The sequence below is a fragment of the Heptranchias perlo genome, chromosome 18 (genome assembly GCF_035084215.1).
Source record: "Heptranchias perlo isolate sHepPer1 chromosome 18, sHepPer1.hap1, whole genome shotgun sequence".
Taxonomy (NCBI): Eukaryota; Metazoa; Chordata; class Chondrichthyes; order Hexanchiformes; family Hexanchidae; genus Heptranchias; species Heptranchias perlo.
The window spans coordinates 49,248,878-49,265,950 of NC_090342.1; positions in this window are offsets into that span (position 1 = coordinate 49,248,878).

The window sequence follows — 17,073 nt, forward strand, 5'->3', positions numbered from 1 at the left end:
GTGAGTTTAAGGAGTTAGGAGATAAATTAAAAAGCAGGACCTCAAAGGTAGTGATCTCAGGATTACTACAGTGCCACGTGCTAGTGAGTATAGGAACAGGAGAATAGATCAGATGAATGCGTGGCTGCAGGGATGGTGTAGGAGGGAGGGATTTAGATTCCTAGGACATTGGGACCGGTTCTGGGGAAGGTGGGACCTGTACAAGCGGGACAGGTTACACCCGAGCAGGACCGGGACCGATGTCATCGCGGGGGTGTTTGCTAGTGCTGTTGGGGAAGGTTTAAACTAGAACGGCAGGGGGATGGGAACCTGAGCAGGGAGACAGACGAGGGGGAAACAAGGAGAGAAACAAAAGACAGAAAGGGAAGAAGCAATAGTGGAAGGCAGAGAAAACAAGGGCGAAAAACAAATAGGGCCATAGTGCAAAATGAAACTAAGGTGACTAGCTATCTTAAAAAGACAAGTCTAAAGGCATTGTGTCTTAATGCGCAGAGCATTTGCAATAAGGCAGATGAATTAACAGCGCAGATAGATATTAACGGTTCGGATATAGTTGCGATTACGGAGACATGGCTGCAGTGTGACCAAGGATGGGAACTGAACATCCAAGGGTATTCAATATTTAGGAAGGACAGGCAAAAAGGGAAAGGAGGTGGGGTAGCATTGTTAGTAAAGGAAGAAATCAATGTAATAGTGAGGAAGGATATTGGCTCGGAAAATCACAATGTGGAATCTGTATGGGTGGAGCTAAGAACCCCAAGGGGTAGAAAACTTTGGTGGAGGTTGTCTATAGGCCCCCAAACAGTAGTGGAGATGCAGGGGAGGGCATTAAACAGGAAATTAGAGACGCATGCAAGAAGGGTACAACGATAATCATGGGTGACTTTAATTTACATATAAATTGGACAAACCAAATTAGCAATAATACTGTGGGGGAGGAATTCCTGGAGTGTGTACATGATGGTTTTCTAGACCAATATGTTGAGGAACCAATTGGAGAACAGGCGATCCTAGACTAGGTATTGTGCAATGAGAAAGGATTAATTAACAATCTTGTTGTGCGGGGTCCCTCAGGGAAGAGCGACCATAACATGATAGAATTCCTCATTAAGATGGAGAGTGAAGTAGTTGAATCCGAAACTAGGGTCCTGAATCTAAATAAAGGAAATTACGAAAGTATGAGGTGTGAGTTGGCTATGATAGATTGGGGAACTTTACTAAAAAGGATGACAGTGGATATGCAATGGCTAATATTGAAAGAACGTGTGCAGGAATTACAACAATTATTCATTCCTGTCTGGCGCAAAAATAAAACAGGAAAGGTGGCTCAACCGTGGCTTACAAAGAAATTAGGGACAGTATTAGATCCAGAGAGGAGACATATAAAATTGCCAGAAAAAGTGGCAAGCCTGAGGATTGGGAGCAGTTTAGAATTCAGCAAAGGAGAACAAAGAGATTGATTAAGAGGGGAAAAATAGAGTATGAGAGTAAACTAGCAGGGAACATAAAAACTGACTGTAAAAGCTTCTATAAATATGTCAAGAGAAAAAGATTAAAGACGACAAATTTAGGTCCCTTATAGTCAGAAATGGGGGAAATTATAATGGGGAACAAAGAAATGGCAAAACAATTAAACACATACTTTGGTTCTGTCTTCACAAAGGAGAACACAAATAACCTCATGGAAATGTTAGGGAACCAAGGGTCTAGTGAGAGGGAGGAACTGAAGGAAATCAGTATTAGTAAAAAAAGTGCTGGGGAAATTAATGGGACTAAAGGCTGACAAGTCCCCAAGGCCTGATAATGTACATCCCAGAGTACTAAAGGAAGTGGCCCTGGAAATAGTAGATGCATTGGTGGTCATCTTCCAAAATTCTATAGACTCTAGAACAGTTCCTACAGTTTGGAGGGTGGCAAATGTAACCCCATTATTTAAAAGAGGGAGAGAAAAAACAGGGAATTACAGACCAGTTAGCCTAACATCTGTAGTGGGGAAAGTGCTAGACTCTATTATAAAGGATGCGATAACAGAACACTTGGAAGACATTAATGGGATTGGACAAAGTCAGCATGGGTTTATGAAAGTGAAATCATGTTTAACAAATCTACTGGAGTTTTTTGAGGAGGTAACTCGTAGAATAGATCGGGGAGAACCAGTGGATGTGGTGTACTTAGATTTTCAGAAGGCTTTTGATAAGGTCCCACACAAGAGGTTAGTGAGCAAAATTAAAGCACATGCGATTGGGGGGAATATACTGGCATGGATTGAGAATTGGTTGATAGATAGGAAACAGAGAGTAGGAATGAAAGGGTCTTTTTCCGGGTGGCAGGCAGTGACTAGTGGGGTACCGCAGGGAGCAGTGCTTGGGCCCCAGCTAGTCACAATATATATCAATGATTTGGATGAGGAACTGATTGTAACATTTCCAAGTTTGCAGAAGACACAAAGCTGGGGTGGAATGTGAGCTGTGAGGAGGATGCAAAGAGACTCCAATGTGATTTAGACAAGTTGGGTGAGTGGGCAAGACCATGGCAGATGCATTATAACGTGGATAAATGTGAGGTTATCCACTTTGGTTGTAAAAACAGAAAGGCAGATTATTATCTGAATGGTGATAGATTGGGAAAAGGGGAGGTGCAACGAAACCTGGGTATCCTTGTACACCAGTCGCTGAAAGCGAGCATTCAGGTGCAGCAAGCAGTTAGGAAGGTGAATGGTATGTTGGTGTTCATTGCAAGAGGATTTAAGTACAGGAACAGGGATGTCTTACTGCAGTTGTACAGGGCCTTGGTGAGACCACATCTGAAGTATTGTGTGCAGTTTTGGTCTCCTTATCTGAGGAAGGATGTCCTTATCATGGAGGGAGTGCAACGAAGGTTTACCAGACTGATTCCTGGGATGGCAGGACTGACGTATGAGGAGAGATTGGGTCGACTAGGCCTATATTCACCAGAGTTTAGAAGAATGAGAGGTGATCTCATCGAAACATATAAAATTCTAACAGGACTAGACAGACGAGATGCAGGGAGGATGTTCCCGATGGATGGGGAATCCATAACCAGGGGTCACAGTCTCAGGATACGGGGTATGCCATTTAGAACCGAGATGAGGGGAAATTTCTTCACTCAGAGGGTGGTGAACCTGTGGAATTCTCTACCATTGAAGGCAGTGGAGGCCAAGTCATTAAATATATTCAAGAAGGAGATAGATATATTTCTTAATGCTAAAGGGATCAAGGGATATGGGGATAAAGCGGGAAGAGGGTACTGAGTTAGACGATCAGCCATGATCGTTTTGAATGGCGGAGCAGGCCCGAAGGGCCGAATGGCCTACTCTTGCTCCTATTTTCTCTGATTCTATGATTCTAAAATGACACCGCTGTCAGAAGAACACCTAACTGTCAGAAGGCTGCCTCACTGTGTGAAAACTCAAAACAACCACGTCACCAACTTAATTACAACCTCTGCCCAGAGATCAAACGGGGTAATATTGTTTTGATCTTTGTTGTTTAAATATTTGATACCTTTACATGTTTGATTTGACTATTAAGAAATGAAACATTGATTATCAATCGATATCACCTCCGAATCTGTTACACTCTTCGTTTACTGCCCAAAGTCAGTTGAAGAATTATGTGAGTATGTACATGTATGCCGGTTTATATAATGCCTTGTACGACCTCAGGACATCCCAAAGCACTTCACAGCCAATGAAGTACTTTTTGAAGTGTAGTCACTGTTGTAATGTAGGAAACACAGCAGCCAATTTGCAAACAGCAATGTCCCACGAACAGCAATGTGATGATGTCAAGATCATTTGTTTTAGTGTTGCTGGTTGTGGGGTAGATACTGGCCAGGACACCAGGGATAATTCCCCTGCTCTTCTTTGAATAGTGCCATGGGATCTTTTATGTCCACCTGAGAGGGCAGACGGGGCTTTGATTTAACATCCCATCTGAAAAAGAAACAGCACTTCTGACAGTGCAGCACTCCCTCAGTACTTAAAGAAAGGACTTGCATTTATATAGCGCCTTTCACGACCTCAGGATGTCCCAGAGCGCTTTTACAGCCAATGAGGTACTTTTGAAGTGTAGTCACTGTTGGAAACATAGCAGCCAATTTGTGTTCAAGTCCCAGTAGTGGGATTTGAATCCACAATCTTCTGACTCAGAGGCTAGAGTGCTACCACTGAGCCAAGGCTGACAGATGAGCATGACCAAAATTTGTGACAGTAGGAAGTAAGGTTTGTGGACACAAAGTACGAAGCCTAGGCAATATATTTAATAAGATATAGATTAGCAAGCTCAGGACTATTTGCTGGTATCACCACATGAGCTAAAGAGCATCACAAATCTTTTGTACGTTTGTCCTGACAAAGACAACCAGATACAAAACTTTCCAGAGTCAGTGCGTTAGTCGGAAATCGGACACAGCAGCACAAAAATCTGGCCAGACCTGTTAAATTAACAGCATGCCTGCTTTGCCTAATCGAACCTGTTCTTTCTGGAAGGCTGGAAATTTTGCCGCAAAATTTGGCACCACGAAGTCCGACAGCAGGCGTGAAGAACCTTTAGCTGCAGGAAAATTGAACTGGTGCAATGGTGCAGGTCCTGTGGCTTTACACTATACAGGAGTAGGAAGCCCCAATCAGCACCACCTACCACAGTGTTGCAACAGTTTCAAGTGCATGTTCTACATAAGGTTTCCCCAAAATCTATCCAGCTGGCATGTGTGGAGCGTAAGGAATGAAAGTCAGCTTGCCTTACTTTCGATGGGACACCGACCATCCAGGTCCATATGACCGCCAAAGAGACAGAGATGAAGCATATAACAGATGTCAGGTGGATAATACAAGTGAGAATCAGGATGAATAGAAAGAACAAAGAAGTGAAAAAGGAAATAAGGGGAGCAAAGAGAGAGTATGAGAATAGACTGGTGGCTAACATAAAAGGGAATCCAAAAGTCTTCTATAGGGATATAAATAGTAAATGGTTAGTAAGAGGAGGGGTGGGTCTGATTAGGGACCAAAAAGGAGATCTACACATGGAGACAGAGAGCATGGCTGAGGTACTAAATGAGTACTTTGCATCTGTCTTTACCAAGGAAGAAGACGCTGCAAAGGTCACAGTAAAAGGAAGTAGTTGAGATACTGGATCGACTAAAAATTGATAAAGAGGAAGCACTAGAAAGGCTGCCTGCATTTAAAGTAGATATGTCACCTGGTCCGGATGGGATGCATCCTAGGTTGCTGAAGGAAGTAAGGGTGGAATTTGGAGAGATGCTGGCCATAATCTTCCAATCCTCTTTCGATACAGGGGTGGTGCCAGAGAACTGGAAAATTGCAAATGTTACACCCTTGTTCAAAAAAAGTGTGCAAGGATAAACCCAGCAACTATAGGCTGGTCAGTTTAACCTCAGTGGTGGGGAAGCTTTTGAAAACGATAATCCGGGAAAAAAATAACAGTCACTTGGACAAGTGTGGATTAATAAGGGAAAGCCAGCACAGATTTGTTAAAGGTAAATCGTTTTAACAAACTTGATTGAGTTTTTTTGATGAGGTAACAGAAAGGGTTGATGAGGGCAATGCGGTTGATGTAGTGTACGTGGACTTCCAAAGGCGTTTGATAAAGTGCCACAAAATAGGCTTGTCATCAAAGTTGAAGCCCATGGAATAAAACGGGCAGTGGCAGCGTGGATACAAAATTGGCGAAGTGACAGGAAACAGAGAGTAGTGGTGAATGGTTGTTTTTCGGACTGGAGGTAGGTGTACAGTGGTGTTCCCCAGGGGTCGGTACTAGGGCCACTGCTTTTCTTGATATATTGTAAACAATTTTACAACACCAAGTTATAGTCCAGCAATTTTATTTTAAATTCACAAGCTTTCGGAGGCTACCTCCTTCCTCAGGTGAACGATGCGGAAATTTCCGCATCGTTCACCTGAGGAAGGAGGTAGCCTCCGAAAGCTTGTGAATTTAAAATAAAATTGCTGGACTATAACTTGGTGTTGTAAAATCATTTCTTGATATATATTAATGTCTTGGGTGTGCAGGGCACAATTTCAAAATTTGCAGATGACACAAAACTTGGAAGTGTAGTGAACAGTGAGGAGGATAGTGATAGACTTCCAGAGGACATAGACAGGCTGGTGGAATGGGCAGACACGTAGCAGATGAAATTTAATGCAGAGAAGTGCAAAGTGATACATTTTGGTCGGAAGAACGAGGAGGGGCAATATAAACTAAATCATAGAATCATAGAATGATAGAAAATAGGAGCAAGAGTAGGCCACTCGTCCCTTCGGGCCTGCTCCACCACTCAAAATGATCATGGCTGATTGTCCAACTCAGTACCCTGTTCCCGCTTTTTCCCCATATCCCTTGATCCCTTTAGCATTAATATATCTGTCTCCTTCTTGAATACATCTCATGACTTGGCCTCCACTGCCTTCTGTGGTAGAGAATTCCACAGGTTCACCACATTGAGTGAAGAAATTTCTCCTCATCTCGGTTCTAAATGGCATACCCCGTATCCTGAGACTGTGACCCCTGGTTATGGATTCCCCAGCCAGCGGGAACATCCTCCCTGCATCCAGTCTGTCTAGTCCTGTTAGAATTCTATATGTTTCGATGAGATCACCTCTCATTCTTCTAAACTCTAGTGAATATAGGCCGAGTCGACCCAATCTCTCCTCATACATCAGTCCTGCCATCCCAGGAATCAGTCTGGTAAACCTTCGCTGCACTCCCTCCATGGCAAGGACATCCTTCCTCAGATAAGGAGACCAAAACTGCACACAATACTCCAGATGTGGTCTCACCAAGGGCCTGTACAACTGCAGTAAGACATCCCTTTCCTGTACTTAAATCCTCTTGCAATGAACACCAACATACCATTCGCCTTCCTAACTGCTTGCTGCACCTGAATGCTCGCTTTCAGCAACTGGTGTACAAGGACACCCAGGTCTCGTTGCACCTCCCCTTTTCCCAATCTATCACCATTCAGAAAATAATCTGTCTTTCTGTTTTTACAACCAAAGTGGATAACCTCACATTTATCCACGTCATACTGCATCTGCCATGTTCTTGCCCACTCACCCAACTTATCTAAATCACATTGGAGCCTCTTTGCATCCTCCTCACAGCTCACATTCCACCCCAGCTTTGTGTCACCTGCAAACTTGGAAATGTTACATTCAGTTCCCTCATCCAAATCATTGTTATATATTGTGAATAGCTGGGGCCCAAGCACTGATCCCTGCGGTACCCCACTAGTCACTACCTGCCACCCGGAAAAAGACCCGTTTGTTCCTACTCTCTGTTTCCTGTCTGTCAACCAATTCTCAATCCATGCCAGTATATTCCCCCCAATCCCATGTGCTTTAATTTTGCACACTAACCTCTTGTGTGGGACCTCATCAAAAGCCTTCTGAAAATCCAAGTACACCACATCCACTGGTTCTCCCCTATCTATTCTACTAGTTACCTCCTTAAAAAACTCCAGTAGATTTGTTAAGCATGATTTCCCTTTCATAAACCCATGCTGACTTTGTCCAATCCCGTTAATGCCTTCCAAGTGTTCTGCAATCACATCTTTTATAATACACTCTAGCATTTTCTCCACTACTGATGTTAGGCTAACTGGTCTGTAATTCCCTGTTTTTTCTCTCCCTCCTTTTTTAAATGGTGGGGTTACATTTGCCACCCTCCAAACTGTAGGAACTGTTCCAGAGTCTATAGAATTTGGGAAGATGACCACCAATGCATCCACTATTTCCAGGCCCATTTCCTTTAGTACTCTGGGATGTAGATTATGAGGCCCTGGGGATTTGTCAGCCTTTAGTCCCATTAATTTCCCTAGCACTATTTTTTTTACTAATACTGGTTTCCTTCAGTTCCTCCCTCTCACTAGACCCTTGGTTCTCTAACATTTCCGGGAGGTTATTTGTGTCCTCCTTTGTGAAGACAGAACCAAAGTATGTGTTTAATTGTTCTGCTATGGTGCAATTCTAATGGGGGTGCAGGAAAGGAGAGGTCTGGGGGTATATGTGCACAAGTCTTTGAAGGTGGCAGGACAGGTTGAGAAAGCGGATAAACAAGCATACGGGATCCTGATCTTTATAAATAGAGACGTAGAGTTCAAAAGCAAGGAAGTTATGATGAACTTTTATAAAACACTGGTTTGGTCACAACTGGAGTATTGTATCCAATTCTGGGCACTGCACTTTAGGAAGGATGTGAAGGTCTTAGAGAGGGTCCAGAAGAGATTTACTAGAACGGTTCTAGGGATGAAGGACTTCAGTTACTTGGATAGGCTAGAGAAGCTGGGCTTGTTCTCCATAGAGCAGAGAAGGTTGAGAGGAGATTTGATAGAGGTATTCAAAATCATGAAGGGTCTTGAGTAGATAAAGAGAAACTGTTCCCATTGGTGGGAGGGTCAAGATCCAGAGGACATAGACTTAAGGTGATTGGCAAAAGAACCAAAGGCGACATGAGGAAACAATTTTTTTACACAATGAGTGGTTATGATCCGGAATGCACTGCATGAGGTAGTGGTGAGACAGATTCAATCGTGATTTTCAAAAGGGAATTGGATAAGTACTTGAAGAGAAAAAATTTGCAGCACTACGGGGAAAGGGCGGGGGAGTGAGACTAGCTGGACTGCTCGTGCAAAGAGCTGGCATAGGCTCGATGGGCCGAATGGCCTCCTTCCGTGCTGTAAGCATTCTATGATTCTCTGATTCTAAGAGGACGTAGATAGACTGGTCGAATAGGTGGACACATGGCAGATGAAATTTAACGCAGAGAAGTGCAAATCGATACATTTTGGCAGGAAGAATGAAAAGAGGCAATATAAACTAAATGGTACAATTCTAAAGGGGGTGCAGGAAGAGAGAGATCCGGCGGTATACGTGCACAAATCTTTGAAGGTGGCAAGACAGGTTGAGAAAGCGGTTAAAAAAGCATTCGGGATCCTGGGCTTTATAAAGAGAGGCATAGAGTACAAAAGTAAGGAAGTTATGTTGAACCTTTATAAAACACTGGTTCAACCTCAATTGGAGTATTGTGTCCAATTCTGGGCACTGCACTTTAGGAAGGACGTGAAGTCTTAGTGAGGGTGCAGAAAAGATTTACTAGAATGTTTCCAGGGATGGAGGACTTCAGTTACGTGGACAGACTGGAGAAGCTGGTGTTCTCCTCAGTCCAGAGACAGTTGAGAGGAGATTTGATGGAAATGTTCAAAATCATGAAGGGTTAGACAAAGTCAATAAAGAGAAGCTGTTCCCATTTGCGGAAGGGTCGAGAACCAGAGGACACAGATTTAAAGTGACTGGCAAAAGAACCAAAGGCAACATGAGGAAAAATGTTTTTATGCAGTGATTAGTTGTGATCCAGAATGCGCTGCCTGAAAGGGTGGTGGAAGCAGATTCAATCATGGCTTTCAAAGAGGAATGAGATAAATACTTGAAGGGGAAAAATTTGCAGGGCTACGGGGAACGAGCGGGAGAATGGGACTTTTTTTTAATTCATTCATGGGATGTGGGCGTCGCTGGCGAGGCCAGCATTTATTGCCCATCTCTAATTGCCCTTGAGAAGGTGGTGGTGAGCCGCCTTCTTGAACCGCTGCAGTCCGTGTGGTGAAGGTTCTTCCACAGTGCTGTTAGGAAGGGAGTTCCAGGATTTTGACCCAGCGACGATGAAGGAACGGCGATATATTTCCAAGTCGGGATGGTGTGTGACTTGGAGGGGAACGTGCAGGTGGTATTGTTCCCATGTACCTGCTGCTCTTGTACTTCTAAGTGGTAGAGGTCGTGGGTTTGGGAGGTGCTGTCGAAGAAGCCTTGGCGAGTAGCTGCAGTGCATCCTGTGGATGGTACACACTGCAGCCACAGTGCGCCGGTGGTGAAGGGAGTGAATGTTTAGGGTGGTGGATGGGGTGCCAATCAAGCGGGCTGCTTTGTCCTGGATGATGTCGAGCTTCTTAAGTGTTGTTGGAGCTGCACTCATCCAGGCAAGTGGAGAGTATTCCATCACATTCCTGACTTGTGCCTTTTAGATGGTGGAAAGGCTTTGCGGAGTCAGGAGGTCAGTCACTCGCCGCAGAATACCCAGCCTCTGACCTGCTCTTGTAGCCACAGTATTTATATGGCTGGTCCAGTTAAGTTTCTGGTCAATGGTGACCCCCAGAATGTTGATGGTGGGGGATTCGGCGATGGTAATGCCGTTGAATGTCAAGGGGAGGTGGTTAGACTCTCTCTTGTTGGAGATGGTCATTGCCTGGCACTTGTCTGGCGCGAATATTACTTGCCACTTATCAGCCCAAGCCTGGATGTTGTCCAGGTCTTGCTGTATGCGGGCTCGGATTGCTTCATTATCTGAGGGGTTGCGAATGAAACTGAACACTGTACAATCATCAGCGAACATCCCCATTTCTAACCTTATGATGGAGGGAAGGTCACTGATGAAGCAGCTGAAGATGGTTGGGCCTAGGACACTGCCCTGAGGAACTCCTGCAGCAATGTCCTGGGGCTGAGATGATTGGCCACCAACAACCACCACCATCTTCCTTTGTGCTAGGTATGACTCCAGCCACTGGACAGTTTTCCCCCTCATTCTCATTGACTTCAATTTTACTAGGGCTCCTTGGTGCCACACTCGGTCAAATGCTGCCTTGATGTCAAGGGCAGTCACTCTCACCTCACCTCTGGAATTCAGCTCTTTTGTCCCCGCTTGGACCAAGGCTGTAATGAGGTCTGGAGCCGAGTGGTCCTGGTGGAACCCAAACTGAGCATCGGTGAGCAGGTTATTGGTGAGTAAGTGCCGCTTGATAGCACTGTCGACGACACCTTCCATCACTTTGCTGATGATGGAGAGTAGACTGATGGGGCGGTAATTGGCTAGATTGGATTTGTCCTGCTTTTTGTGGATAGGACATAGCTGGGCAGTTTTCCACATTGTCGGGTAGATGCCAGTGTTGTAGCTGTACTGGAACAGCTTGGCTGGAGGCCAAATTGCCGGCACGGGCTCGATGGACTGAATGGACTCTTTCTATGCTGTAACCATTCTATGACCCTCCACAAAAGAGGGAATGAATTTTAGGAACAGCATTTTAACAGTCAAGAAAGGCCTCATCATTTATCTATCTTCGTTCCTTTCTGTTCTGCCGCTGCGAAGTGCCTCTCTTCCCTGCAAATGGTACCTGTAATAATATTGTCTCACATCTCTTCAGCACTAGCAGAGTTCCTTCCTATTTTTGACATCAATCTATTGCAGAAGTGTATGTTGGTCAGCATTCTTCCCTCAACCAATACCGCCTAAAATAGCTTGACCGTTCATGCTGCTCCATGCAAAATAGCTGTCACGTTTACCTACATCATGAGGTCCCTTCGAGACACGGGGGTCTTTGAAGGGAAGCAATGGGGTCCCCAAGGCCAATAGATTTCTGTATTTATTGACTTACTAACACATGATTTTTGATTCTCTGTACTAAGATGATATTTTCTGTAGTAATGACACTGTTTTCTTTTGGCTAGCTGTCACTGTCTATTGAAAGGACAGGTGCTCCCCAGGAGTGTGTCAGTATCTTCAAAGGAATCTTGAAGTGCACCAATATTTGCAAGCAATCCGTCAATATTTGCAGGGGGTGCTCCAGAGAGCATGCGGGTACTCACATGGGACGCCACGCAAGAACAGTTTGAAAACCACAGGCTCAACTAACAGTCACAGCGTTCCAAAATCAACGTGTCTCATTATATGCAAAGCACTTGGAAACATTTCTGAGAGGCGATCATCTGCTTTTGTTGCTGGAGACTCTCATTAGTCCCAAACCAACATTCCCAAATCAGTGCGTAGGGAGAGCACTTCATCAGGAAAAATTACATCATTGCGAGTTATCAGAGGACAGATTGTACTTTATGCCTGACAAAACAAATCTAATACTAGATTATAAATTGTTATTTTGCTGTAAAACATCACTTAACAGCACAATGTAGACCTGATCCCATTGCATTTTCCAACACGGTTTCTCATTATTGACCCTTCGGATAGATGGCCTTTCCTGCAGGAGGCTTTTTACAACAGATGAAATACTACTCAAATAACTTGAGTCAACCGGTCGAAAATCATTTCAATTGCACTGCTGATCAAAGTACTGTCAGGCTACAATGATCGGACAACATATCAGAGAGCATTTATAGACTGCAAGTACTTAAAGTTTAATGTTCCACATTGCAGATTTATGGACAAACAATGAATGTGACAGTCCTTGCACGCCAACGGGTCCCCACAACAGGAGCTACAAAATGCCTTGGTCATGTGCGTATGGATTTTGAAATATATTATGGTGGATGCACAGAACAGCAAAAAACGGGCAAAAATAATTCCCCCTCAGGCACTGGTGAATGAATCATTTTTCAAGATTTTATGCATCATTTTAAGACAAGTGAAATGAGTCCAAGACAACTCAACCTCCACTCAACAGCACCCCACCCCCGCCCAATGGCACCCCACCCAGCAACTCCTGCCTCCGCCCAATGGCTTCCTCCCAATGGCTTCCACCCATGCCCAGCAGCTCCCCAACCAACGGCACCTCACCTCCGCCCAACTGCACGCCGCCCCCGCCCAGCAGTTCCCCGCCTCCGCCCAGCAGTTCCCCGCCTCCGCCCAATGGCACTCCACACCCGCCCAGCATCTCCACGCCACCACCCATTGGCTCCCCACCCCTGCCCAGCCACATCCTGCCCCCACCCAACTGCACCCCGCCCAATGGCTCCACGCCCAGCTGCACCCCGTCCCCACCCAACGGCATCCTGCCCAACGGCACCTCACCCCCGCCCAACGGCACCCTGCCCAGCTGCTCGCCACCACCACCCAGCAGCTCCCAGCCTCCGTCCAATGGCTCCCCACCCCCGCCCAGCCGCACCCTGCCCCCACCCCACCCAGCGGCTCTCCGCCCCCCCGCCGATCAGCATCCCGCTCCCGCCCAGCACACATTAACTTAAAACTGCGCAACTGTTCACAACTGTACTATCACACTGGAAACATCTCAACAACTTCTACATTCACTCTTTTTATTACATTAAGGTAGTCCCAGTCAAGGCACACCAGACTCTCCCCTCACCAATTTGTAAACAACTCCTCCATCCTCCATTTATTTTGTTTTTCCTCTACTCCTCTCCTGAACACTTGGACTCCTTTCAGCCATATGATTCCATCGGTGTCAGAGGGAATCTGGCACCTTCAGCGACTACTGTCCATGTGAGAGCCTGGATCCCGAGTGTCGGCAGGCTACTTGACCGCGAGGGGTGACACTCTCTACTGTGTCCTCACCCAATCGATGAGGCAGGGGTGAGTAGATAGTAATCAGGGGCAGAAACCCCGTATGATTTGCCCTTCCCTAAGCACATGGCACTGAGGCCAATTATAGCGTCCATTCACATCAGTTAACTCAACTCAGGCTGGGGATCGAGCCTGGAACCTTCAGATCTGTGTGGTTCAGCAACTAGAGATACCTTCACCCAGAGAGAACAATCTTCTACTGAGAAGAGTGTCAGTGCATTTGCATGAGAGGGTGTCATTTTGTTTGTAACTATACGCTGACTAATGTACATCGTGAGCTCAAGGGCAGTTTGAACAAGAACAAACGTTAAGAAATACACGACGCCAAATGAGCTCCTCGGGAAAAGGAATATGACTGCAATAAACAGAAACATCTGTTTCCTAAACATCCACTATTGGTTCAGGGACAGAGCTGAACAGTATCCTTCATTTTGTTTTCCAATAATATTTTGATTAAATCCAACCATGCAGAGGATATGAGACAGCAAAATGGTCAGAATTTGACTTTTATTCCCCTGTTTCAAGAAAAGCAACTCATTATTTAAAAGCATTTCTCACAGTTGCCCAAATGGTGTAGGCCTGGAGCGTGCTCAGTTCTTGCACAAGCCAGGAACCGTCGAGCTGCGCACACTTTGCAACAGCAATGCCACGTATTCGATGCTCGCTCTGCCTTGGTACTGTGGAAAAAACATCATGTGGAAATATTACAGCCAAGAATGAGAGGTGGGAGGGAATTGTACAGCTCATGGAACGGTGCCCTGTATATGGAACATACCAAAGTAAACCAGTCATATGGGAAGTGATTGCAAGGCCATAACTCACCTAGTGGCTCAGTAACAGTTATAAAGTGCTCGAGCTTTCATCCCGTGGGTCATTGTTATTCAAAATCCTAAACCGGGACTGATCGCATGTAGTAAATCAGAGACCCACTATTGTCTTATATGGAACTCACACGGTATCCAGTACCGACCTCACTTCAGCTGCTTATTACTCACTTTCCATGACTGGTGTTACTCCCTGCTACACATGGTCTGTTTGATTTTCAGCACTACACCGTTTGCAACTCTGAAATTGTCTGCTCCGTGAATTCTATTTGCTTCCTGCCCCATCTATTTCCACTCTCCCGTTTATGGGATCCCAAAATAAAATGGTCTAACTTGTTTCAAATTTCTTTAACCCATATCTTGAGGCTAATTTCGATGGAAGGAGCAAGGTTCTGGAAGTTGAGATTGATTCCATGATCAGTGGGGCGGAGAGGGAGGGAGGGGAGAGTCGGAGGGAGTGTGAGAATGAGGAAGAAAAAGTGAAAGAGAGGCAGAAAGGGTGCGTGCACTAATGAGAAAGAAAGACAGGCAGAGACAAAAACAAAAGTCGAGACACAGGAAGAGAGGCACCGCGCCAGAGGAAGAGAGGCACCGAGAAAGAGAGGCACCGCGCCAGAGGAAGAGAGGCACCGCGCCAGAGGAAGAGAGGCACCGCGCCAGAGGAAGAGAGGCACCGCGCCAGAGGAAGAGAGGCACCGCGCCAGAGGAAGAGAGGCACCGCGCCAGAGGAAGAGAGGCACCGCGCCAGAGGAAGAGAGGCACCGCGCCAGAGGAAGAGAGGCACCGCGCCAGAGGAAGAGAGGCACCGCGCCAGAGGAAGAGAGGCACCGCGCCAGAGGAAGAGAGGCACCGCGCCAGAGGAAGAGAGGCACCGCGCCAGAGGAAGAGAGGCACCGCGCCAGAGGAAGAGAGGCACCGAGGAAGAGGAAGAGAGGCACCGAGGAAGAGAGACAGAGACAGAGAGACATAGAAATACAGAAACATAGAAAATAGGAGGAGTAGTAGGCCATTCGGCCTTCGAGCCTGCTCCGCCATTCAATACGATCATGGCTGATCCTCTATCTCAATACCATATTCCCACTCTCTCCCCATACCCCTTGATGCCTTTTGTGTCTAGAAATTTGTCGAGCCCCTTCTTAAATATATTCAGTGACTTGGCCTCCACAGCCTTCTGTGGTCGAGCATTCCACAGGTTCACCACCCTCTGAGTGAAGAAATTTCTCCTCCTCTCAATCCTAAATGTCCTACCCCATATCCTGAGACTGTGACCCCTCGTTCTAGACCCCCCCCAGCCAGGGGAAACATCCTCCCTGCATCCAGTCTGTCGAGTCCTGTCACAATTTTATATGTTTCTATGAGATCCCCTCTCATTCTTCTAAACTCAAGTGAATACAGGCTGAGTCGACCCAATCTCTCCTCATACGACAGTCCTGCCATTCCAGGAATCAGTCTGGTGAACCTTCGCTGCACTCCCTCTGTGGCAAGGACATCTTTCTTAGGTAAGGAGACCAAAACTGCACACAATATTCCAGGTGCGGTCTCACTAAGGCCCTGTATAACTGCAGTCAGACATCCTTGCTCCTATACTCATCCTCTTGCAATGAAGGCCAACATACCATTTGCCTTCCTAACTGCTTGCTGCAACTGCACATTTGCTTTCAGTGACTGGTGCACAAGGACACCCAGGTCCCTTTGCGCATCAACAATTCCCAATCTATCACCATTTAAATAATACTCTGTCTTTCCGTTTTTCCTTCCGAAGCGGATAACTCTCCACAAAGAGGGAGAGACAGAGGACGAGAGACAAAGACTGAGAAAGTGAGACAGAGAAAGAGGAAAAGAGGCACCGAGTCAGAGAAATAGGCCACCAACTGGTGGGAAGGATCTAGAGGAGCAAATTTGCAGGGAAAGTAGAGAGGTGCAAGAGCCGTAGAGTAGTGATAATGGGGGACTTCAACTATCATAATATAGACTGAGATATTAATAGTGAAAAGGGCAAAGAGGGGGAGGAATTTTTGAAGTGTGTTCAGGAGAACTTTCTTGACCAGTACATTACTGGCCCAACGAGGGAGGAGGCATTGCTGGATCTGGTTCTGGGGAATGAGGTGGGCCAAGTGGAACAAGTGTCAGTGGGGGAACATTTAGAGAACAGTGATCATAGTATCATAAGGTTTCGATTAGTTATGGAAAAGGACAAGCAGCAATCTAGAGTAAAAGTACTTAATTGGAGGAGGGCCAATTTCAGTGGTTTGAGAATGGATCTGGCCCGGGTAAACTGGAATCAAAGATTGGTGGCCTTTAAAGAGGAGATGGTTTGGGTACAGTCTAAGTACATTCCCACGAGGGGGATAGGTAGGGCAATCAAAGCCAGAACTCCCTGGATGATGAAAGAGGTAGAGAGTAAGATGAAGCAGAAAAAGGGGCATATGACAGATGTCAGGTTAATAATACAAGTGAGAACCAGGCTGAATAAAGTAAGTTCAGAGGAGAAGTGAAAAAGGAAATAAGAGGGGCAAAGAGAGAGTATGAGAATAGACTGGCGGCTAACAAAAGGGAATCCAAAAGTCTTCTAAAGGCATATAAACAGTAAACGGGTAGTAAGAGGAGGGGCGGGCCTGTTAGGGACCAAAAAGATCTACACATGGAGGCACAGGACATGGCTGAGATACTAAATGAGTACTTTGATTCTGTCTTTACCAAGGAAGAAGATGCTGCCAAAGTCACAGTAAAAGAGGAGGTAGTTGAGATACTGGATCGACTAAAAATTGATAAAGGAGGCACTACAAAGGCTGCCTGTAATTAAAGTAGATAAGTCACTGGGTCCAAATGGGATGCATCCTAGGTTGCTGAGAGATGTAAGGGTGGAAATAGCAGAGGTGCTGGCTATAATCATCCAATCATCCTTAGATATGGGG